This window comes from Danio rerio, chromosome 11 (assembly GCF_052040795.2).
Source record: "Danio rerio strain M-AB ecotype USA chromosome 11, GRCz13ab, whole genome shotgun sequence".
Lineage (NCBI taxonomy): Eukaryota > Metazoa > Chordata > Actinopteri > Cypriniformes > Danionidae > Danio > Danio rerio.
Window position 1 is genome coordinate 12175404 of NC_141031.1, and position 25797 is coordinate 12201200.

The following is a 25797-nucleotide window of genomic DNA, read 5'->3' on the forward strand; positions in this document are numbered from 1 at the left end:
AGCTGCGGGTGACTCCAGAGGAGCAGACGGCGGGCGAGCTGAGACATGCGGCGAGAGCGCATACCCCCCATGCGGTTGATATACGCCGCCGCCGCCGTACTGTCCGTCCTGACCAGCACGTGTTGCTGCTCCAGCACTGGAGAAAAACGGCGGAGAGCAAGAAACACTGCCAACAGCTCTATGCGATTGATATGCCAATGCAGCTGGGCACCTACCCATAGGCCCGCAGCTGCATGCCCGCGACACACGGCTCCCCAGCCTGTGCTGGAAGCATCTGTCGAAACAACAACATGACTGGATGCCTGTCCCAGAGGCACACCGGCCTGCAGGAACGAGGGGTCGTTCCAGGGGCTGAGGGTGCGGCGACACAGCGCAGTAACAGAGACTCGGTGTGTGCCCGCATGCCATGCGCGTCTCGGAACTCGATCTTGAAGCCAGTGCTGAAGTGGTCTCATATGGAGCAATCCGAGCGGCGTGACAGCCGCAGCGGAAGCCATATGCCCCAGGAGCCTCTGAAAATATTTCAGTGGGACCACTAACTTGCTGTCGAGCTCCCTCAAACAGTTCAGCAGCAGGCGAGCGCGCTCTCCGGAGAGGCGCGCTACCATGGTGACCGAGTCCAGCTCCATTCCGAGAAAAGAGATCCTCTGCATCGGGGCGAGTTTGCTCTTTTCCCAGGTGACCTGCAACCCCAATCGGTGAAGATGCCGGAGCACCTCATCTCTGTGCGCAGTCAATTACTCCCGAGAGTGGGCTAAAATCAGCCAATCGTCGAGAGAATTGAGTACGCAGATGCCCGCGAGCCGAAGGGGCGCTAGGGCACCCTCCGCGAGTTTGGTGAAGACCCGCGGAGACAGAGAGAGCCCGAAGGGGAGGACCTTGTACTGCCATGCTCGACCTTCGAACGCAAACCGCAGAACTGACAGTGGCGTGGAAAAATGGAGACATAAAAAAATACGCGTCCTTCAGGTCTATGGCTGCAAACCAATCCTGAGGGCGGACGCATCAGAGGATGCGCTTCTGCGTAAGCATTCTGAACGACAGCTTGTGAGGCAGCGATTCAAAACGCGCAGATCTAGGATTGGCCGTGACCCACCGCTCTTTTTGGGTACAATGAAGTACGGGCTGTAAAACCCGCTCTCCATCTCGGCTGGAGGTACCGGCTCGATTGCACCCTTCGCCAGGAGGGCAGCAATCTCCTCTCGCAAGACAGGGGCGGACAGGGGATTAACCCTGGTGAATACACGCCCGTGAACTTGGGAGGCCATTCAAAAACTGCAGTTCGTAGCCGAGTCTGATCACGCGTATGAGCCACCGCGAGGGGCTGGCCTGCGCTAACCAGGCAGGCAGAGCCCTCACTAATGACGTCATCGCAGCAATCGTTGACGTAGCCGCGGAGGGGCAGCGCGGAGCGGGTGTGCTAATCCGGGGAGCGCGAGGGTCCCACAGAAGAGCTGGAGGAGAGCGATTCGCTCTGGCTCCGCACCCTGACTCCGGAGGGGGGGCTTGGGGGCTGGGAGAAGGGAGTCCCCTTAGCGCCCGTGAGCCGCTGGCGAAGCATGCAGACCCTGCGAGCTGAGAGGCGGCGCGTCCCAGGCTGGCAGGGCCTGCAGTGCCCGTGAGCCACTGGCGGAGTGCACCGAACGTACGAGCTAAAGAGCTGAGCTCAAACTGGCAGATTTCGGGCTGTCACCTCCGGGGAAGTGGAAAAGTGCCCTTTCATTTCATGGCAGTAAAAGGTGCCGTTGGAAATGGCGCCCCGCCCTCCAGCGGGGAAAGAGCAAGTTCCCTCCTCTCCAGATGACCTGTCCCAGGGACGCTTCGACGTGCTCTGGCGAGCGCGGGGGCGGTGCAGCTCTCGTAGGTGGGCGCCTTTGGCGAGGAGCAGGTATGGATGGCACGGCGGGCGGAGCGGGCTTACGGGGCCGCCGATTAGACATCACCCATCAGACTGCTCTCTCACTGCCTCGAATTCCTGGGTGAATTCGCAGACTGTGTCGCCGACCAGCTTGGGATATGGGCGAGTCAAGAAAGCGGACTTTGTCAACTTCGCGCATATCAACCAAGTTTTGTTAGAGGTGGGGCTCCTGGACCACTAGTGTGGACATCGTCCTCCCCAAAGCACACGCAGCGGACTTAGTAGTCCGAAGAGCTTAGTCGGCTGCGGTGCGAAGCTCATAAGCCTGGGTTGGACCCACCCTCATGCAGCTCGGCCAGCGCCTGCGGTGAGGCTTTGGATGAGAGACGAGGCAGACCCCGCCAAGAAGAGGCGCTGCGCGGATTAACCGCCATCGCACACTCAACCTGAGGAATCGCCACATACCCCCTGGCCGCTCCACCACCAAGACCGCGTAAGACCGCGTGAGCCAACTGTGCGTCGCCGGGAAGAAGGGAACACCCCTCTAGTCGGTCAGCAGCCCGGGAAAGCACGGCTAACACGTCCGTTTCAGTATCTGTTTTGACAGCGCTCACCTGCCCGAAGGGGGCGAGCGGGTCCAGATCATCGTCGGACAATGAAAGCCCACCCTCCGATGCCGCGGAGGACATATGATCTCCGGTGTCAGCGAGCGTGAGAGCTACCATCTGATTAGACGGATCACTCCCAGTACCCGAAGCTTGGATGGAGCGCTTGGAGGAGCGAGAGGTCCGCGAGCCCTTGGGCGACTGATTATCTCTCGCTGGAGCCCTCAGATCTGCCCGAGCGCCCACTGCAGAGCAGGGGGTGACTGGGGTGTCTCGCTCTCTTACGAAAGCTAACCGCGATCTCAACTGCAGTGACGACATGAACTGCCCCCGAGCACCACATTAACATGCTGGACCCCCAAACATGTAATGCAGTGATCATGCCCATCATCCGGAGCCAGGAAACCCCCGCAACCAGAAACGCACAGTCGGAGCGCCATCCTGAAAAGGACGTACTGCACGACTGTGTTGCTCTTTTAGGATGCTTTGCAGCAATACGCACCGCTCTGGAGGACCGGACCCAAAGGGACGCCAGGCAAGGGAGAAACCCAGCTCGACCGTCTGCCGCTGCGTGGACTCTGGACCGGGAGACACTCGTTCGCTCGAAGTGGCTGTAGACAGCAGGAGGAACCCTCATGAAGCTCGATCAGAAAAGTCTCTGAAGCGAAAAGGATAGCATCTGCTGGCGCCAGGTGTGCTTATATGCTCAGTTAATTAAGCCTATGCAGTACACCTGCGCAGGCTTGCGCTGCCAATTCATTCTTAATTGGCCCGTTCAATACTCTTTCAGACGAGTAGCTTCTGAACCGAATCTCCCATACGTGGATTTAGAACATCAAATCCACTTATAGTGCTGGAGTTCCCCCCGAAGGGGAACCCTCGTTCCCCAAGGAGGGGAAAGGAAATGCTAATCAGTCTCTTCAGCTTAAAAAGGATGCCTCATCTTGCTTTTACTGTGCTATAATAATAATCAAAAAGCTATTGGACAGGAGGTGAGGTTAAAAAATAATAATAATAGAGAAAAATTAAATGTCAATACTTAATATTATAATAAATGATTATTATCCAAATACATTAATATGATCATTTAATAATATTATGAACAGCATGTAATATAAACATTATCATAAACTATTTTGAGATGTATTACAATTACCTAAAACATAAAGAAATGTTTAATAAAGGCAACTGGGTGGGAGAGGTGGGCTTTATAATGTCTAGTATACTTTTATTCCGGTATTATTTATTAAAAATAAAAGTAAAACACAAATGAGCTTATAAATATTACTATTTTTTTATTAATTATTAATATAAAATATTACAAATGTATAAAATAAATGAAAACAAATGAAATTATTACTATTTATTATTAATAACGTATAATGTTAATAATATCAAAAAATAAAGTAAAACAAATGAGCTTATAAACATTACTATTTATTATTCATTAATAATATAAAATAATACTAATACAAAAAGCTATTGGACAGGAGGTGAGGTTAAAAAATAATAATAAAAAAATTAAATGTCAATTCTTAATATTATAATAAATAGTTATTATCCAAATACATTGATATAATTATTTAATATTTTGTATGAACATCATGTAATAAACATTTTAATAAACAATTTTGAGATGTATTACAATTGCCTAAAACATAAAGAAATGTTCAATAAAGGCTATTGGGTGGGAGAGGTGGGCTTTATAATGTCTAGTGTACTTTTATTCAGGCATCATTTATTAAAAATTAAATTAAAGTAATACACAAAAATGATCTTATAAATATTACTATTTATTATTAATAATAATATTAAATATTGTTTCCCAGTTCTGGGTTGCAGCTGGAAGGGCATCCGCTGTGTAAAACACATGCTGGATAAGGTAGCGGTTCATTCCACTGTGGCCCTTTGATAAATAAAGGGACTAAGCCAAAGGAATATGAATAAATGGAAATAAAATATTAATAAATAAAACAACACAGTAAAACACAAATGATCTAATAAACAGTTAACCTGCAGTATAATACATAAATACATTATTGAGTTTAATATATATTATAATAAATATTTAAATAATTTTTTATTATTAATACACAAATGACGAAGGGATATGTAAAGGATCTTTATTAAATGTTATTGGACAGGAGGTGAAGTTTTTTGAGGTAATAATTTATATAAATGTAATTTTCTAAACATTATAATCATAATTGTTATCGACATTAAGATGATCATTTAATATTATGAACAATATGTATTATATTATATTATATTATATTATATTATATTATATTATATTATATTATATTATATTATATTATATTATATTATATTATATTATAAGTATAATAAACCATTTAATGTGTATTAAAATTGACTAAAACATAAAGAAATGTTTAATAAAGGCAATTGGGTGGGATTGGTGGGCTTTATAATGTCTAGTGTACTTTTATTCAGACATTCTGAGTGTGCCTGTCACAGGTGAGAGTTTTATGTGTCTTTATGACACGAAGTACATCAAATATTGGGGTGTTACTATATTTTTACATACATAAATGTTTGTGTTGTTTAAAAGTAAATGTAAAAAGTAAGCTTATCAAATGATGTTCCACACTGGTACTAGTTAAAATGACACTATATTTGTTCAGTACTAGAGCTGTCAAACCATTAATCACTATTAATAGCATCCGAGATACCAGTTTGTATTTGATAATACATTAGCGTATACAGTACACACACACACACACACACACACACACACACACACACACACACACACACACACACACACACACATACACAGTTGAAGTCAGAATTATTCGCCCTCCTGTGAATTGTTTTTTCCTTTTTCAAATATTTAACAAATTATGATTAATAGAACTAGAAAATTTTCACAGTATTTCTTATATTTTTTGTTCTGTAGAATTATTGATAATATTTCAACTGTAATAAAAGCAGTTTTTACATCTTTTTAAAACCATTTTAAGGTCAATGTTATTAGCTCCTTTAAGAAATATATTTTCGATTGTCTACAGAACAAACAATCTTTATACAAGGACTTCCCTAATTAACCTAATTAGGCCTTTAAATGTCACTTTAAGCTGGATAGTATCTTAAACAATATCAAGCAAAATATTATTTACTGTCATCATGGCAAAGATCAAAGAAATCAGTTATTAGAAATGAGTTATCAAAACTGTTTAGAAATGTGTTAAACAGAAATTAATGACAAAAATATACAGAAGCGCTAATAATTTAGGAGGGCTAATAATAATAATAAAAATAATAATTTTTTGTTTTGGATACACTAATTGTTTGACAGCACTATTCAGTTCATATATTTCTGCGAAAAACCATAAACAAAATCGATAATCGATCTAATGTAAAACCGTAATAAAGAAATAAATAGCAAATAAATACAGTAATATATTATAATTCAATAAATAACTATTATTAAAAGAGATGTAATCATGCTCATAAATGTTTCATATTATTGTTATTGATATGAGTAATATAAGCTACAATACGCTAATTATAATTTAGTTTTACAAATATTTAAAATATTATTGGGCGGGAGAGGTGGGCTTTATAATGTCTAGTGAAATATCACAGGACAGACTAAATGATCAATCTTGTGTTCTAATAATCTATATTGAGTCATTCTTATTATAATATAAAGGTGTTTTAGATGAAGTTGCACATATAGTGGTTAAAACAGCAACTGCATACACAACTAAGTGACCATAATGCTTAGTTCCTATTTATGTTTTTACATCCTTAATAAATAATATTTAAATATAATATAAATTCATAATTTATAACATTAAAACATTAAAATTAGGGTAAAACACAAATGATCTTTTAAATATTACTATTTATCATTAATAAATAATATAAAACATTAAAAATATAAAAATAAAGTAAAATACAAATGTGCTTATAAAAATATGACCTTTTATTATTACAGTTATTCTCAGTGGCTTTGGTGCATTTCTCACAACACTATTTACATTTGCACAACAGTTAATGCATTTCTTAAAACAATTAATCATTTGTACACATCATAGTAGCAGTTTCTCATTCCTTTCAACAAATTGCAAATGCTTTTAGACATGCATCAATTGCTTTCATACAACTCTCTGCTGATTTATAACATTATCATTTGCTTATGTCATGTCAGTAACTGAACTTGTGAATGCTGAATAGTCATTCCGTATAAAACTAATAGTCCTCATTTCATTACTTGAGTCATTATATACACAAATGTTGAACTAGTTGTCACAATCTGTCAAGCTAATTTTATGAAATGTTTTTAAGTCTTTTTTTTTTCCTAAGAATGTCTTTTTAATTGAACAATTTCCTGAATGATTTACAGATACAGTATATGCTGCAGGTTCAGTTCTAATATGTTCTGCAATATTGTTTACAGTTGTGCACAGCTCTACCCAAAGGAAGTTTCTGTTTGTTGTAAATAAGGGTGTGTTTATTCTTTTGCACAATGCTGTGAATAAATTAGAATCGCAAAGAGCAAATGCAGTAAAACTGTGAAACATACATATTCAGTGTCTTGTACTCAGATACTTCAGTAAATGCAGTGATGTCTAACTTTACTGTAGTTTTCAGATGGCTGTGCAAATAGTATAAAGTGCTGTCTTGAGCATTTTCAGGACGTGTCACCAACATCTGACTTTTTTGCATTGGAACAAATATACAGAGTAAACTGTCATAATGAAAACAGGACAAAGTCATTTGACTATCTTGTCAGGACTTTCAATGGTGTCAGGACTTTTAATCTTAATGATACAGACACTTTTATTGACATCAATATTTGCTTTTGAGAAATGAGCTCTCCATTTTGAGCAAGTGACACGCTTTTGCAGGTTATCAAGGTTTTGCAGTTTGTACTAATTGACTTGTGAAATGCATAAACTGTTGTGCAAATGTAAATAGTGTTGTGAGAAATGCACCAAAGTCACTGAGAAAAACTGTAATTAATAATATAAAAAATATCATTATTAAAAATAAGTAAAACACAAGTGAGTTCATAAACAGTTAACCAGCAGTATAATACATACTTATATAATTGTATTCATTATATATTATGATAAATATTTTAAATTATATTTTGTTATAAATGCACAAAAGACAAAAAGATATATAACGGATCTTTATGAAATGTTATGGGACAGAAGGTGAGGTTAAAAAATAATAAAGCCCATACATTAATATGATAATTTAATATTATTATGAACAACATGTAATAAACATTATAATAAACAATTTTGAGATGTATTACAATTGCCTAAAACATAAAGAAATGTTTAATAAAGGCAATTGGGTGGGAGAGGTGGGCTTTATAATGTCTAGTGTACTTTTATTCAGACATTATTTATTACAAATAAAAATAAAGTAAAACACAAATGAGCTTATAAATATTACTATTTATTATTAATCCTAATATAGATCATATCGATTTAAACACATTTTATACATATAAATACATCAATTATGTCAGTGACATCCTTTATAAAGTAAGTTATTGAGCGGGAGGTGGGCTTATAGAAGTGTATTAATAATAAAGAATGTAAACAGAAAATGGAACAATAAATAAACCCAACACAATAAAGAAGTAGATCATGCATAAATGCTCATAAATATTACTTATTAGGAATGGAAAAATATCCTATTTTAAAAATAAAATATTTTTTATTATAATTATATAAAAGCCAGTTACTAATATACAATAATATAATATACAAAAAAATATATAGAGCATAACATGTGTAGTGCATGTGTTAACCCAATTTTAGTACAAATTTGAGCATATTTATGTCTAAAAATCAAAATATAAAGACCAAAAATTATAAATTAATACATAAATAAATGTATGAGAAATATAATAATATACACAGCTGAAGTCAGAATTATTAGCCCTCCTGTATATTTTTCCACTAATTTCCATTTAACAGAGATTTATTTCAACATTTCATAATAGTTAGAATACTAGATTAATTCAAAATAGAAACATAATAGTTTTAATAACTCATTTCTAATATTTCTTTGATTGTTGCCATGATGACAGTACATAACATTTTTCAGAATACTGGTGTTCCACTTAAAGTGACATTTATAGGCTTAACTAGGTTAACTATTGTATAACAGTGGTTTGTTCTGTAGACAATCAAAAAGAAATTGTTTAAAGGGCTAATAATATCAATCTTAAAATAGTTATAAAAACAATTAAAACTGCTTTAATTCTAGCCAAAATAAAACTAATAAAACTTTTTCCAGAAAAATAAATTACAGGAAAATACTGTGAAAAATTCTTTGCACTGTTAAACATCAATTTAGGAAATATTTGAAAACGAAAAAAGAGCACAGGAGGGCGAATAATTCTCACTTCAACTGTATATAAAGAAATAAATGAATTTTATCATTTAAATATTCTAAAGAAACACAAATACATAAATAAACGTTGTTGTTATTATCATTATTAATATGTAATATTAATTGTAATATATAAATATTGTATGTGTTATTATTGCATAAACTAATTTAAAAGTTCTTTAATGAAAATGTATCGGGCGGGAGGTGGGCCTGATCTTTAGTGAAGTTTTATTTACACACTAACTGAAAAATCTACAATATAATAAAGATAAAAATACGATGATAAAATAGGAAATTGTTATAATAAACACACTAGTAAATATGCTTTCTAAATGCATAAATCATTTAATTTAACATTTTAATCAAAACGATTGAGGCATCACTTTTCATTCATCACTTCACCCCGCTAGTTTTTTGTTGTTGCAGGTTATTTCTTTTATTATTTTAAATGTAATATTATATTTGTGTACTGTATTATGTGTGTGAATATGAACTCATGAATGTAAAAGTTGTTTTGTGAAAGTGTTTGTTTTAAAATATAATAAAAAGGTCAATAAAATTCTGCTGTTTTTGTTTTCTTTTCTTTTCCAATAATGAAAGCACATATATACTGATGGAGAGTTTGACATTCATGACTAAATTGTCTGTCCTGCTCTCTGCCTCACACTACATTTACACACTTTATATTTACTTTCATTTATCAGACATGTTTCCACCCATTTTTATCCTCAGTTTGAATATCACATAAAAAACTGCTTAATGGATTGACAAAAATGTTGCTTAAACTGCAGGATAAACTTTTTTATCCAGCGAGAAAGAAATGTGCGTTAACTACAATAGAAACACATTTACCAAAAAAAATCCAACATGCGGATCAAATGCATGGCCATATTCTCTTGCAAGAAGTCATTCACAGTATGATTTATGTTTCAAGACATGTGATTGGCTGTTTTTACTGATTACCCACCAGTGTTATTATTATTTCATGACATTGAAATGACAAATCCAAGTTGTACCAGTGTAGCTGAGGTCCAGAAAAATATAAATATTTCTGTTTTAAAATTCATGACAATTAAAATGAAAATCATGTTTATGACAGATTTATGGCAAGTTACATTGTCTTGGTAATAAGTTGTCATGACAGACGGATGTATTTGTTTATGTGATGTTTCTATAAAGACAAGTCTAACAATGTCAAAGTTATCATCCTAAATGCAAATGAGCTAATGACAGGGCTCGCAAAATCTGATAGCCTGAAGTCCCGGGGCTATTGTTTTTCGGTCAAGCTACCAAAATCTATCTACACCATGGCCGGCGGGCTATCTAGATATCAATCCAGCTGAGCTCGGTTTAGATGGACTTTGGTAGCTGGGCTGTAAAACAATAGGCCCGGGACTTCAGGCTACCAGAATTTGAAGCTCTGATAATATCTCATTCTTATTTATGACATGTTGTGATGAGTCTTAAGGTTTGAATGTGATTATATATATGCACACACACACACACACACACACACACCGGCCACTTTATTATATACACCTATCCAACTGCACATTAACACAAATTTCTAATCAGCCAATCACATGGCAGCAACTCAATGCATTTAGGCATGTAGACATGGTCAAGACGATCTGCTGCAGTTCAAACCGAGCATCAGAATGGGGAAGGGAGGGGATTTAAGTGACTTTGAAATTGGCATGCACGGTTGTTAGTGCCAGATGGGCTGGTCTGAGTATTTCAGAAACTGCTGATCTACTGGGATTTTCACGCACAACCATCTCTAGGCAGTGGCGCCTGCAGCTGTACCTACCATGAGAGGGCACGAGTTAATGCTGTTTTATTTATTTATTCATTTTTAACATAATTTAAACTGATTATTAAACTGTGTACATTACAATAAAATGACAAGCAAGCGAAAATATGAGTAAATTAAAGTGTGCGTTTGGATGTTTTAAAGTGTATGTAGCCTTCTTGCATGGCAGAGGATGGATAAAAAGAAATCTATTGGCTCTAGTTTTGAAAAAAATTACAATTCAGATAGCTATTGTTTAAAACAAGATTCGAAATAAGTAAACGCTCCTTAGAACAGCTAAACTTTATTAAGACATTTGCCAAAAGGCTTAAAAATAATGAGACCAATATTGATTACCCACATGGTGTGGAGACCGCAGTCTCAGCACCTGAGCCGCTGGAACTTCAGGCCCAGCCCTCATTAGACGATCCAGCAGCAAGCTGCTCGGCCTCCTCGCATGGAACCGTTACTTATGGACCCGCTACTCGCATGGAACCTCCTGTTTGCTTTTTTACCAGCCCACAGGTACCTGCTACTTGCTGCCCGGTTACAACAATAAAAGACGTTAAACTCTCTGCACTACAGAGTGATTCAGACCACCCAGAGACTGGATCGCTCCGTCAAGATCCATTTTTGGGAAACAAAAGGAAAATCCCTGATGAGTTTTTAATGAGACTTTATATCCAACCCTGAAATACAGCTTATCACAGGATGGTCTGTTTTGTGTGCTCTGTGTACTTTTCTCCTCCGGCGTCATGACTCTCCAGACAAAGCCATTAAGTGACTGGAGTAATGTGAAAAAAAATGTCACGAAGCACCTGTCCACTCCAGCACATCGGAGCTCTCAGTTACGTGGAGCAGATTTTTTAAGTGTGTGTACAGGAAAGACGCAATCAATTTGTACAGCATTAGATCATTCCCACCAAGAAACAACAGAACGCAACAAGTATGGTGTAAAAGCAATAATTGATTTAATTAAATATTTGCAGACAGTAAAATATACCTCTCAGAGGTCATAGAGACAAACGCAGCAATTTTCATGCGTTTCTTAACTTCTGTGCAGTTGGTGATGTAACTTTAAAACAGTATTTGCAGCTTGTACCTTTAAATGCAAATTACTGTGGGCATCAAATACCTAAAAAAAAACATTGAGTTGTGTGGGAAACAGATTCAGAACACAACTATTGAGAAATGCAAACAAGCTCAGTGGTTCTCTCTGCTGTCGGATGAAACAGCTGACATCAGCAATTTAAAACGCTAACAAAATCACTGCTGGAGAAGCTACAACAAATGAAATTACAACCTTGCAATATGGTGGGACAGGGGTATGATGGTGCTGGGAACATAAGTGGCAAGGTGCGAGGTGTTAAAGCCAACATTAAACAGCTGTTGTCACGTTTAGCGTGATCAAAACAGAAACAAAAGAACGGGAACAAAAGGTTGCGGATCCAAGTGCAGATTTTAATATAATATAGTGCAGAAACAGTGACAAAAAATCCAAAATACAAAGTAGCAAAATAACAAACAAACCACAAAACAAGAAACTAAGACAGATTAACACAAACTAGACTTTAACAGGATACAAGAACAAGATCAGGAACAACAACTCGGAATATCAGACTTACTGGAAACTGGAGACAAGAAAGACAAAAGACGCGATGACAAACAGTGGTGGAATGATAGAATATATAGTCCAGATAATCAACAAAAAATGGAGACAGCTATGAAAACAATCAGTGTATGTGTTCCGGTGTATGCGCGTGGTATGTATAGAGTTGTAGTCTTTTTGGGCACTGTAGTTCATACTCTGAGTCCATTGAACTACAGCGACCTCAGGTGGTTACTGACAGTCGTGACAGCTGTATCCTGCTGCCACTTACGTGCATTGCAGAAACAATGTGCTTAATTTGGCAATAGTGCACTCAACATGCATCCCTTTGGTTAGAAATACATTGAATGCTGTACAAAACATTGTGTCGTTCATAACAGCTTCACCAAAACGGCTGCAAATCTTTTTAGGTGAAAGCAGCACAAAACAGCGTTTAAAAAGGTTTTCAGACTCGTGCTGGTCTCAGCGTGATGTGTGCATTAGCACTGTCATCCAAAACTACCAGCACATCTATGTGACAATGGATCAACTGAAGACTGAGGGCGACCCCAGGACCTGCAACACAGCGATGTCTCTAGGCAGAACAATGGAGTCGTTCGATTTCATTATCAGCATTATTGTCATTCAGGGATTACTATATCTGACGCCTCTTAGCAACAGTTTGCAAAACCCAACTTGTGATCTTCCGAGTGCTGCAAGTAATGCCGGTGCGTTAGTGACGCTGCTTCAAAACAAAAGGGAAGATGCAACGTTCTGAAAAATGTGGGATCAAGGCTGTGAGCTGACTGCCAAACTTCACATCAATCCTTCGTCCCTCGCATAATAACAATTCAGACAATGCGGTCAAACACACCAGCAGCATCACCAGGGGCCTCATGTACGAAGACTTGCGTGGAAATCATACTAAAACATTGTGTACGCACAAAGCTGTAAATGTGCGTACGCAGAAAAAATTCAGATGTATGAAACAGTGCGTACGCCGAATCCCTCGCATATTCTTTGTACATGCGAATAAACGTGAAATTAAGCGCAACATGCACAAGCACAAAACCCCTCCCTGCCTCCTCCCCCTTATGAATATGCTAATGTCTCTACTTTGGCAAAACCAAATGAAAAAGCAATGGCAAAAGCAAGCAAAAAGAGAAACTTTGAACAGAATGTGAATGGGAGGTGCTCCTTTCGGAGATAGACCGGAGAAAAACTGTTATTTGGAAGTTTGTCCTCCGGAATAAACAACAAGAGAAAAAAATAGAGTGGGGAGAGTTTAGCTGATGCGGTTCACACAGTTCGGTCTAAACATCGCACTGTTTGGATTTAAAAAAGAGATAGTAGGATGTATAGGTGCAAAATGTTTTAATACTTATGCCAGTCTGAGTGGCGCAGCTAGTAAAACGCATGTCATCATGTTTTGACACGTTCGAGCATGAACTTGGTTCAAATCCAGCGTCTGCTGAATTTAACCCCCCCGGTTCCTATCAGATTTTGACTACTATGAATCACAGGAAAGACAAGTAGGAATCATTAATAAGTCTGTGCATCATATTTTATTTGCACATTTATTGAATACAAATGTTTCTGATTCACATATGCAAATTCATCTTCAGATAGTGTCTTTATAGCAATGTGCGTGCAGTAGATCGCTCAGATTACATTGGGAAAACAGGCGACCGCTGCAAATTCCACTTTAATGTTGGTCAACTGTATGGTATGGAAACCTTTAATACCTGCTAGATGAACCCGTCTCATACAGCTGCCATTACACGGCTCAGACACTTTGTAGAGTGCAATTTAACACAACTGCCTCTAGGAGTTGCCAATGGAAATAAAACAGGCACGCACAAAAAGTGTGCGTACGCCAACCATAAAGCTGGCGTGGAGCTGCGCACATTCACACATTCATTTCATCATTAGTAAATCCAAACGTGAGCCATTCAGAGCTTGAAACCTGGCTTACGCAAAGTTTTTGTGCGTACGCAGCGTTGATACATAAGCCCCAGATGAATACTGGCGACGCAATCTGTTTCTTCCCTTCATAGATCACCTTGAATATGAAGTGAAAGACCGAGTTTGTCTGGCACTACCATGGTTGAAAGGCCAGTATTTCCTGGCGGACAAATCATCAGAATTATCCGAAACAGTGTGGCACGAGATCAAAAACGACTACGGAACACTGATGCCCAATCTAGAGAGTGCTGATGTTGAACTGGAGCTGTGGAGGCAGTCTAATAATACAACACGCAGCAGCAGTGACATTTGTGAGGTTTTAAAGAACACGCCGGAATTTTTTTTCAAATTTGCATTGTATACTGAAAGTCGTCCAAACTATGCCAGTGTCCACAGCCTCTGCAGAGCGATCTTTCAGTGCACTGAGGCGCCTGAAGACTTTTTTTACGCAACACCATGACAGACCAAAGGCTCACTGGACTTGCCCTTATGAATATTACAATGAGGAAGTGCTTTAACAGTTCGATATGACCGGGCGGAGGAGGTTAAACTTCAAATAGGTAAGAAAGGTTTTGTTATATTTTTATTAACCGTTTGTGAGTATTTTTGTCACACAATGCGCTTTAGTTTTGTTGTTGGTGGGTATGTATGTGTGGCCGGAGGGTGGTAGGTGTGTGGGTGTGGGTTGGGAGGGGTCTGTGTGTACCTTGCAATAAAATCCTGCAGGCGCCCCTGTCTCTAGGGTTTACAGAGAGAGTTCTGAAAGAGAGAAAATATCCAGTGAGTGGCAGTTCTGTGTGAGTCTGATGAGTCTCCATTTTTGCTGCAACATTCGGATAGTCGGTTAGAATTTGGCATCAACATGAAAGCAGGACATCCTGCCTTGTATCAACAGTTCAGGCTGCTGCTGGTGGTGTAATGGTGTGGGGAATATTTTCTTGGCACACTTTGGCTCAATTAGCACCAATTGAGCATTGTGTCAATGCCACAGCCTACCCGAGTATTGTTGCTGACCATGTCTATCCCTTTATGACCACCGAGTACCCATCTTCTGATGGCTACTTCCAGCAGGATAATGCACCATGTCATAAAATGTGAATCATCTCAGACTGGTTTGTTGAACATGACAATGAGTTCACTGTACTCAAATGGCCTCCACAGTCACCACATCTCAATCCAATAGAGCACCATTGGGATGTGGTGGAACGGGAGATTCACATCATAGATGTGCAGCTGACAAATCTGCAGCAACTGCGTGATGTTATCATGCTAATATGGACCAAAATCTCTGAGGAATATTTCCAGTACCTTGTTAAATCTGTGCCATTGGGGATTAAGGCAGTTCTAGAATCAAAAGTGGGTCCAACACAGTACTAGTAAGGTGTACATAATAAAGTGAACGGTGAGTGTATTTTAGCTACATAAAGCGTGAAACGTAGTCTATGTGGCAACAATATAGGAGCCTTGGTCTCTTTTCTGTGCTGTTTTCGTCAGACACAACATTAAAAGCCTTGTCCCTTTCATGAGATGTGCGCACAGTCAGCAGAGGTGCGCGATATGGCACCAGGCAAAAGAATAAATTCATGTTAACTGTGTATAAATTAAGCAGGCTTCTAAACTGAAATCTCTTCAATGAACTTGCAGCACTGACTGGAGATCCATCATAGCAGAGGGTGCAGCAGACAACAACTGTTTAATCTTGTGCATGTAAATAGAGAAAAACGACTCACTTGATTTCTATATGTAGATGCGGTTGATAGACATGCGTGACTATTCACGTCTTCTGCAGCACCTTGCTGCTCATTACTGTCAGTTACACAACAATGAACCAATCAGAAGAAATCAGAGGTGGGGCAAGAGTTGCATGAGAGCTTCTGTGTACCAAGTTGAAATGACAATGGCAACATTGCAGAATTATTTCTGATTATTTTCTATTATTTTCTTTGTAAATGGCTGCTAAGTTGTTACACAGCTGTAGTTTTTTCTGTCTAACTTCAGTGATGCACGTTTGGACTGACTATTCATCATGGAAGCATGTGAAACAAACCGTCACTAGAGGTGGGTTAGAGCGAGGCTTCATGAAACACTAAAACAGTCAAATCAAATGTGTCGAGGCTTTGAAATGTTTTGAACCAGTCTCTACAGTGAAACCTGATTGCTTTTAGGTATTGCTCTGAAACAACTTCAACAAAAAAATGTTTACACAAATCAAGAAATGATACCCCAGGTTGTATGAATGAGATAAGTCATTTAGTCTAGTGGTTATTGTTTCTGATTGGCATGTGGAAATAGTTTGAATCCAGGTTTCAAATCCAGGGTTGAATAACTATAGTCATGTGATATTTGTTTTTATTGCTCTGTTCTTGTAATGTGTTTTGTTTTAACATTGGTCTGACATCCAAATGAACTCCTTGTGAATAAATGTGTTGTTTTGGTCATAAAATTGTTTTTACATTAATAAAATACATCACATATGTATTTTGGAATGTATTTTGTATATGTAATAGAATACATATACCATTACACTCCTAGTAAGACGTTAAATTAGGGCTGGGCGATGCAGAAAAAAAAAACACGATATAATGTTTAATATCATTTGGTAGCGATAATTATTCTTTTTTTTAATCTATGAAGGTATATTAGGAATTTTTTATTTAACCATTTTATTTTAATTTTACCAACATTACTAAGGCAAATAGTTTTAATAGTCAAAAACTACAAAAATTCATACACTGTTTATCTGATCTCTTATATCTTATAAAATAAACATAAGTGCAAAAGAGACTCAAATTTTATAAATAAATTGTTAAAGTGTGTGCAATAATAAAGTATAAATGCTGAACAATCAAAGCAAACGTTATGGTTGATCAACATCAGTAAGTTGTCTATAATTTCTAATATATATATAATATCACAGAGTAAATAATAATCACACAGTAAACTCTATTAACAAAACAAATGATGATAATCTGAGCTTTCTAGTAAAGGATACTAGTTTGTATTTATGAAGATAATGAAAAAGCACTGCAGTGTTTGGATGCTTTGTGTTTGTCTAAGTCTGCCATGCTCACTGAAATGTGTATATTACATACAAAGTGTGAGCAGATTGGTTAGTTCTACTGACATAAATCGTGGTGCGCATCTGGCATTATGAAATGTTTTCAACTAGATGCACCTGGAAAATGCGTGCACGTCACATGTGCTTGGGTCCCATTAAGCCATGGGTCTTGACTGGAAATAACTCTAAGCTTATTGGCATTCCTTCCAAGGCGCATGCTTAACAGCCACATTTTAATAAAGCTATAGCATTTAACACCAAAACTTCATCCCGATATCTTTTTAGCATTATAAATAATGGTGTTCGGTCAATAAATATCGATACCGTTTTATCGGCCCAGATCTGTTAAATAAATCAACATAAGACACTGAAGACACATAATCATGAGCAAAATCATCGCAAATGTGTATGTAAACCAACATGTATATATAATTGTGTAATCATAATATAAACCACAATGTATATGTAAACCAACAAAAAACACTGAAATCCAGAAATGGACTTATTTGGTTTGAGTTATAGCAGGACGTCTGTATAAACTATATCAACCTTTTGTATTATTATTATTATTTACTGTCTCTAGAGTAAAAAGATGACCTTGATTTTATGATTTTTCATTTTCTGCCAACACATCTCTGTGTTCTGAGAAGGCTTTGTTGATGACTGTAATAAGGAAATATTGTGTAAATTTGAAATACTGAGAGTTCATTTGACTGCAGAGTTATTTTCATGAGCTGATTCACACAGCAATGCAATTCAGCAAACAGCTAGAATCAAAGTTCAGATTAACAAACACTTTCCACAAACAAAAAAATCAGCAAACAAACAAAATGATGAGATCACATGATCAATAAAGCAAATGAAACTCACCAGCAAAGGATCTTGAGGCGGAAGACGTGTGTCCATTGCGGAGAGGTGGAGGTGGAGGGGGCGCATGTGCTGGAGACTGACGTCCTGAAGAAGACAGAGGAGGAGCCTTCGCACAACTCGGGGGCTCAAAGAAGGTCTGTGGGCCACCGCGGTAAGGAGGCGAAGGAGGTGATGTTTCCCGAATATCAGTACGAGATGTAGGAGGAGGAACCTGAGGAGCTGAAAAAACACGTCATTTTAAATGAGGGACATTTTACATTTGTTAAAGCCTTCATTTAAAAGAATAATCACAAATATTAAATTGTGTAATCATAAACTCTAGAAGGATACTGCCAAGAGAATTAAACTGGAATGAAGACTAACAGATCTTTTAGTAAAACCTCAATTTAGGGCTGAGCAATGAAATCCAAATTTCGATTGTCGGCTTTAACGATTATAAAAAACATTTATCGAGATAAAACGATCAATGTGTCATTTTCCAGCCCCTGTTCAAGTAATCTTGCACTAATATATTCCATTTGTTCCTTGAAAAAGCTCAGTTTCACATGAAAACTATTGAAAGCATGTATTGTGTATAGGCATGGAACAATATCTGTTTTCAAGGTATACTGCGGTTTGGAAAAGTAAAGGTTTTAAAACCGCCAAAATTTCTGGAATACCGCCGTTCCCAAGCATGTTTAAAATTTGTTTTTATTTTTTTGTTTTATGACAACAGCTCCAGCAGAAAAGATATCCAAAGATGCCTTTTTACTCAGCCTGACATGTTTACTGCTACAAAATGTTTTAAATATTTCAAAAAATAAAACACATTGGGCCCTATCATACACCCGGCGCAGTGTGGAGCAAGACGCGGCGCAATAGTCTTTTGGTAGTTTCAGCTTGGCGCAAGAGTCGTTTTGAGGCGTTGCGCTACGCTGTTTAAATAGCAAATGCATTAGCGCTCATTTGTCCGCCCATAGGCGTTCTGGTTTAAAAAGGAAGGCGTTCTGAGGCGGACCGCTGGCGCGTTGCTATTTTGAGAAACTATAATAGATTTTTCATTAGACCAAAACAAACCCTAAACTCCGGCGCAGAGTTGCGCCTCGCTTACGCACTGCTTAATACGCACAAGAGAGCAATAGTCAAATATCTTTACATATGAAAAAATGTAAATATTAAGGATATATATAGGATATAATAAGAATAGATATAGGATATAAATATAAAGGATTAAAATATTACAAAACATTATTTTCTAGCCTACATAAATATGAAAAATCACTGCTTTTATGTCTTCTTCATCTCGGGAGGCTTTTTCAGTTCATTCATAACAATTTGCTTTTGTATAATGGTATTATTATTAGCAGTATTATTTATTATATCCATATTTATATTTGTTTTATTAAAAACAAGCTTAGATTTGCCCACCTGTCAGGTTTTAGACCATATGGGGCATGGCAGGTGTATTTGGAAATAACTCAGTATTTTGACCACACTTGGTCATTATTGTTCATTTATTCGTTTGCTGGAAATTAGAACTGAATTTAAAAATAGTTTTGAAACGAATCTTTGCGCTTACCAAACGAAATTAATTATTTATAGGCTAATTGATGTCTGTGCGTAAAGGTTTCCCTATCCAAGAGCGAATGTTAAAGTAGTTCCATTATCTCTCATTCTCACGCAGTAGATGCTCTGTTTAACAGCTTTCTGTTAAAAAACTGTCAACTGTTAACTGTTTGCTTGTGAAATGCTCATTTTTTCCACTTAGACTTACTTTGCGTCCTGTAAATAGCTAATGCACTCTTGGCGCGACGCAGCTGGGTCTTAAAGGGAATGGGAGATGAGACTCTAATTGGTTTATTCTCAAAACACACCTATAACTCATTAAGAAAATAAACTCAACCCTTTTAGCCCATGCGCCTTGGCGCAAAGCACATTTTCCCGTCCGTAAATTAGCAAAAATGCGTTCTGACACGCCCTGAAAGCGTTTGCGCCCTGCGTTTTGCGCTCTGCGCATGGACCGTCAAAATAGAGCCCATTGTTTTTAAAGGGGGAAATTATTGTAGTTTTTTACCCAGACATTTAAAAAGAATATATTTTAGAGCAGTTATCTCCATACCATGATACAGTGAAACCGTGATATTTTTATGCAAGGTTATCATACCATCAGAATCTTACACTGGCCCATGCCTAAGTGTATATTAAAAAATGCCAAAATGGTGAAATACAGGCAAATGAATGTGACCCTTAGTGAATATTCACACACACCCTCATCTGATAAGTAATAAATGAACATAAAGAGTTGAACATTTAACCGCATTTGAAAGTGAAACCATAATTTGGAAATGTTTGGCTCTTAAAGCGATAGAAAAATACAATGGTCCAAGGTGTGTATCTGCTATAGTCAAATCGCAGGATTAGATTATTTATTAAATATTAAAATATAAAGATATACTTTCTATAATTTATTCATTCATTTTCTTTATCTTTTGACTTGTGGGGGAAACTGAAGCACCCGGAAGAAACCCATGCGAACATGGGGAGAACATGCAAAATCCACAAAGAAATGCCAACTGACCCAGACGAGGCTCGAACCAGTGACATTCTTGCTGTGAAGCGACAGCGGTACCCACTGTGCCACTGTGTCACCCCTCTTTTATAATATTGCCTAAAGATATTTTTTACATTGATGACCATGTTATTTCACGTTTGATTATTACATTTTTGTATTTGAATACTCTTAGACTTAACTTTTAATTTTGCTCTGTCGTATGATTTTAATTTATTATATTTTATGCAGATGCACTTAATAGATAAAACACTTGATCATCCCAGTCGATCTAAATGATTGAAATCTTTTCAAATAAAGCTATTGAATAATATTTCTATAGCAATATGTATCCCAGCAAAACAAAATACTACAATGTCAGACTGTTTCAGTATCATGCAGCCCTAATATTAATTAAAAAAAGACAAGCAAAAAGTCTCTCGCTGCTCTTGACTGAAGGACTTTGTAGCTTTATAAGAAACAAATCAAGTTTAATTCTAACAGTGAAGATGCTTAAAGCACTGTTCATTTCATTTGTATATTTTTATTGTTTTGTTTTTATTCCTTTTCATAATTTTTTGAACTTTTTGTTTGTTTTTTACATTGTCTCGTTCTGCTTCAGTATTTGGAATGATTTTTAAAATGTACAGGTCTAAAAGCAACCTTGTTTACAGGAAAACATTTTTATATTTATATATAAAAACGGCGATGCAGTGGCTCAGTAGGTGTTGCTGTCGCATCACAGCAAGAAGATCGCTGGTTCGAGCCTCTGCTGGGTCAGTTGGCATTTCTATGTGGAATTTGCATGTTCTCCCTGCATTTGCATGGGTTTCCTCCGAAGCCAGATTAATACAGGAACTAAGCCGAAAAGAAAATGAATGAATGAATGTATTGCAGGTGCATTCACATCACGTTGGTCACAGCAAGATGCCGATGTACATTTTACACATGACACTCAACACGATTTTATCTACATCTACAAAATAACAGTGTATTGTTTTTACTTGGTTTCTAAAGGGTTAGTTCACCCAAAAATGTTAATTCTGTTATTATTTACTCACTGTCATCTCTATATGGTCTATATGATCATAACTGCAAAAAAATGTCTTAAATATTTGTGGAGGCAACATTTATAGTGTAAACGACAAAAGTACAAATTTGCTGACTTCAATAACTCAAGGATTTATAAAATCCTGAGTTTTTCCACTCAGAATTATGTTAGTGGTGGTGTTCATGTGAATTTAACCTATGAATACAATCTTTCCTACATGATTTGAATGCAGGAAAAATGTTCATAACCACCCACTCCTATACAATACTGTCTGTGAGGAATGTAATGGAAAGTTTAGTTCCAGCCTTGCTCCAACAAATACTTGTAGTTTTCTAGTTATCCCGTTCGACTTGATTAGCTGGATCAGGCATCTTTAATGTCATGTAAAAGTTGACATCTGACATCATGCACCTCACTCAGGACATTTTGTTACGGCTTCTTCTACCATAATACACCTAAAACAGGAATTGCAGTAAAACTCGTCAATGACAGGGAAGTGTTTTCTCTCATCAACAGCAAGGAAAGAGACAAAATAATTTAGCGATTTGAAGCACATAATACCAGCTATGTAAAGCACAAATGATGTCCTTCAATTCAGATAATACAGTGGCCATCATGCTTAACCAATCTCCATCATTGTAAGCTGCTTGCTTTTCTGTCCGTTTCACTGCTCTGTTTGTTAGATGTTTGCTCCCAGTTTCTTTTGCAGTCTGAAGTGCGTCACATCCGCTGCTTACTGCACAGGCTGTAAAACATGTTCCCCTCCATGTAATGTTAGGATTGTGAGGGCGCACGCAACATCTAAGTCCAAACTGAAGTAAATATAATTTGATTATATGGTTTGGAATTGGTTATTTTATGAGATTATTTCGATTTTTTTTTATTATTTTGCAGGATCGCGAAAAATGACTTTTTGTTGATTTTGTGTTGGATTCTGTTTAGGGTCATAATGACAAGTCTAACTTATTTTAATTATATTTCTCAATGGTGGAGTAAATAAACACTCTTTTTACCCTGTCAAAAACACTTTTTTGCTTCATATCTCTTTCAATGCTAATGAGCTGCTGCTCAACCCCGTCCCTCTCTGGGTCAAGAATGGCTGTGGTAGTTGCACACATCATAAAGACAAAATTTAAGATCATGCTAGGTCATCTCCTGCACTATATTATCATCACACATATTATATTACTTATTGACATTGCAGCCTGCATTTATCTATGTAAAATGTATTTAAACAAATAATTATATATAAAAAGGGACACTGCTGGATTTAACAAATTCTCAAAACTTAGGCCACGTTTACACTTACATGTTTTAGTTTTAAAACGCATCAGTTTTGCTAAAGTCACATGTTCCATCCACACTACCCTGAAGGTTTCAAGCCTTCAAGCCAGAAATCAAACCTTACATAAAACCCAGGCCTGTAGCCAGACACCTAAAAGGAGTGGTTCTTTTTTTCTCAACAAGTGGACCTTTTTGTAGTTATTCGCCTCAAATTATGAGGTTCAAATCCTGCATTTTAGTGACATTTTAAGCAAAATTTGTGCTGGATTAGTTTGTCAGATAGTTATCATTACCAAACTTTTTCATGCAACAAAAATATTTCCTATATTTTGATCGTTTTGCTGATTTGCAGTGCTTATCATACAATTGTATTTTTTGTTTACCAAAAGGTATTTTTATTTACAAATGTACATTTAAACTGTATTATTACAGTTTCATATATAATGTAATGAATGAGATTAGAATTTTAAAAATATATAAAAAAATTTTATGCTAATTTATTATCATCCATCACAGAAAAACAAACAAAAAATGGCAATCTGTTAAAACTTGTTTTAAATTAAAAACTGTAGCCTACATGCAAATAACTGCTCAGCTCATTTGCTCAGTCAGAATTAATCCATTTAAAAAAGAAAAGCCTTCATTTATTGGTATTTTATTGGTTATTCTTCCTAAAGCCTTCTTCTATTGGTTATTTTCACAATTTATTATGGCATACTGTCAAAACTGGGACAAATGAGCTCATAGGGGGCAAATTCTGGACATTGTCAAGGGGGGTCTGTCTATCGAACCACCCGAACCCCACTGGCTATGGGCCTGAAAACAATGTACAAAAGTGGAAAACTTAATCCGAAGTCATGTTTAAAAGCTCACTCACTCACTCACTCACTCACTCACTCACTCACTCACTCACTCACTCACTCACTCACTCTCTCACTCACTCACTCTCTCACTCACTCACTCACTCACTCACTCACTCACTCACTCACTCTCTCACTCACTCACTCACTCACTCACTCTCTCACTCACTCACTCACTCACTCTCTCACTCACTCACTCACTCACTCTCTCACTCACTCACTCACTCACTCACTCTCTCACTCACTCACTCACTCTCTCACTCACTCACTCACTCTCTCACTCACTCACTCTCTCACTCTCTCACTCACTCACTCACTCACTCACCCACTCACTCACTCACTCACTCACTCCCTTGACTTGTTCCAAACCATCTGCTAAACATAAAAGATTATATTTTGAAGAATTTTGGAAACATGTAAACATTTACATCCATAGAAGCAAAAACAAATACTACGAAAGTTAAAGGTTAAAGGTTTCCATTACTCAACAGAACAAGTGCGTTGAAACAAGTCAAGGGTGAGTAAATGTTGGAAGAATCCTCAATTTTGAGTGAACTATCCTTTTATGCCGAGGCATAAATTTGATGTAAATTAATTTTTGGTGATTCGCGTCACTTTATTGCTTTGTGTTTAGTGCAAAATGGCCTTTAGGCCTGTCTTGATTTTCATCTCAAGATGTTTTACCTGTGCTGGTCCCACTGGATCACAAGCTGGTGAAGGGGGGGGCGTCTGTTTCGCTGGGAAGGTGGTGGAGGAGGTGGAGCTTGGTTACGGGCATTAGCATTACCATGGCCTCTCCTGTTAAGTGAGTTTCGCCTCTGTGGCAACTCCGGGGCTGGGTCACCATTTGCAGTAGGCGGCTGACGATAAGGTGGAGGTGGTGGAGGTGCATTTCCAGAAGAAATTGAAGATGATGAAGAGGAGCGAGATGAAAGGGGAGGATGTCTAAGAGTCCCCTCATGAGCAGGTGAAGGTGGAGGCCCTTTGCTTACAGGTGGTGGTGGTGGTGGAAAGGGATTGTCACGACTCTGCCCAGAGCCCTGTTGAGCTGAAGAGGGTCCACGATTGCCAGCACAATTGAACGGTGGAGGGGGAGGAGCGGAGTTGGTGGGTTTTAGGGTGGAACTGCTTGGAACTGATGGTTTGGAGACGTCTGGAAGTGAGGGACGATGATTTCATTGCTGTTCGGGAGGTGAGGTGCGACATCCATCATCACGACTGGAGCCGTCCTCTTCAGAATTACTCAGACCTCGAGGTACTGCAGGGCACGAGCCAAGTGGATGCAAAGCTGAACGCTTTGCGATCGATTTTCAAATAAATAAACAAAAGAGAGCAAAAAATGTTCAATGGAAACAACAAGACTCTAGAAATATGCATAAAAATCATGAATCAAATGCATTTTAATTTGACTAAAAGATTTGCATAATTTTTCCCAGAGATGGGTTGTGGCTGGAAGGGCATCCGCTGCGTAAAAACTTGCTGGATAAGTTGGCGGTTCCTTCCGCTGTGGCAACCTTGAATTAATAAAAGGGACTAAGCCAACAAGAAAATGAATAAATGCATGAATTTGCATAATTTATGCATTTAATTTGATTTGAAACTTTAGATAAAGTGGATTCTCAACCCACAGAAATGATTATGTTTATTATTCATATATCATGTTTGCTTCCTGTAATGTAAAGATTTAATTCCCTCAAACCAGGGATCACCAAACTTGTTCCTGGAGGGCCGGTGTCCTGCAGATTTTAGCTTCAACCCTAATCAAACACACCTGAACAAGCTAATGGAGGTCTTACTAGGTATACTTGAAACATCCAGGCAGGTGTGTTGAGGTAAGTTGGAGTTAAACCCAGCAGAAACACCCGCCCTGCAAGAACCGAGATTGGTGACCTCTGCCTTAAACACACGAGAAAGAATCTTTGTTTTAAATTTTGCGCATAAATTCGCAACTTTGA

At 38.0% G+C, this 25797-nt stretch overlaps 1 protein-coding gene and 1 pseudogene across 2 annotated transcripts in view; one reads left to right on the top strand and one right to left on the bottom strand.

Annotated features, from left to right (window-relative positions):
* Positions 1 to 25797, top strand: part of pla2r1 (phospholipase A2 receptor 1) — an 868273-nt gene that overhangs the window by 812859 nt on the left and 29617 nt on the right. The window lies entirely within an intron of this gene.
* On the bottom strand, positions 12080 to 25152 carry LOC147841682 (uncharacterized; annotated as a pseudogene). Its single transcript, XR_015502186.1, has 3 exons — positions 24527 to 25152; positions 18121 to 18331; positions 12080 to 14951 (listed from the first exon to the last, which is right to left on the bottom strand). The product of XR_015502186.1 is annotated as an uncharacterized LOC147841682 (transcript).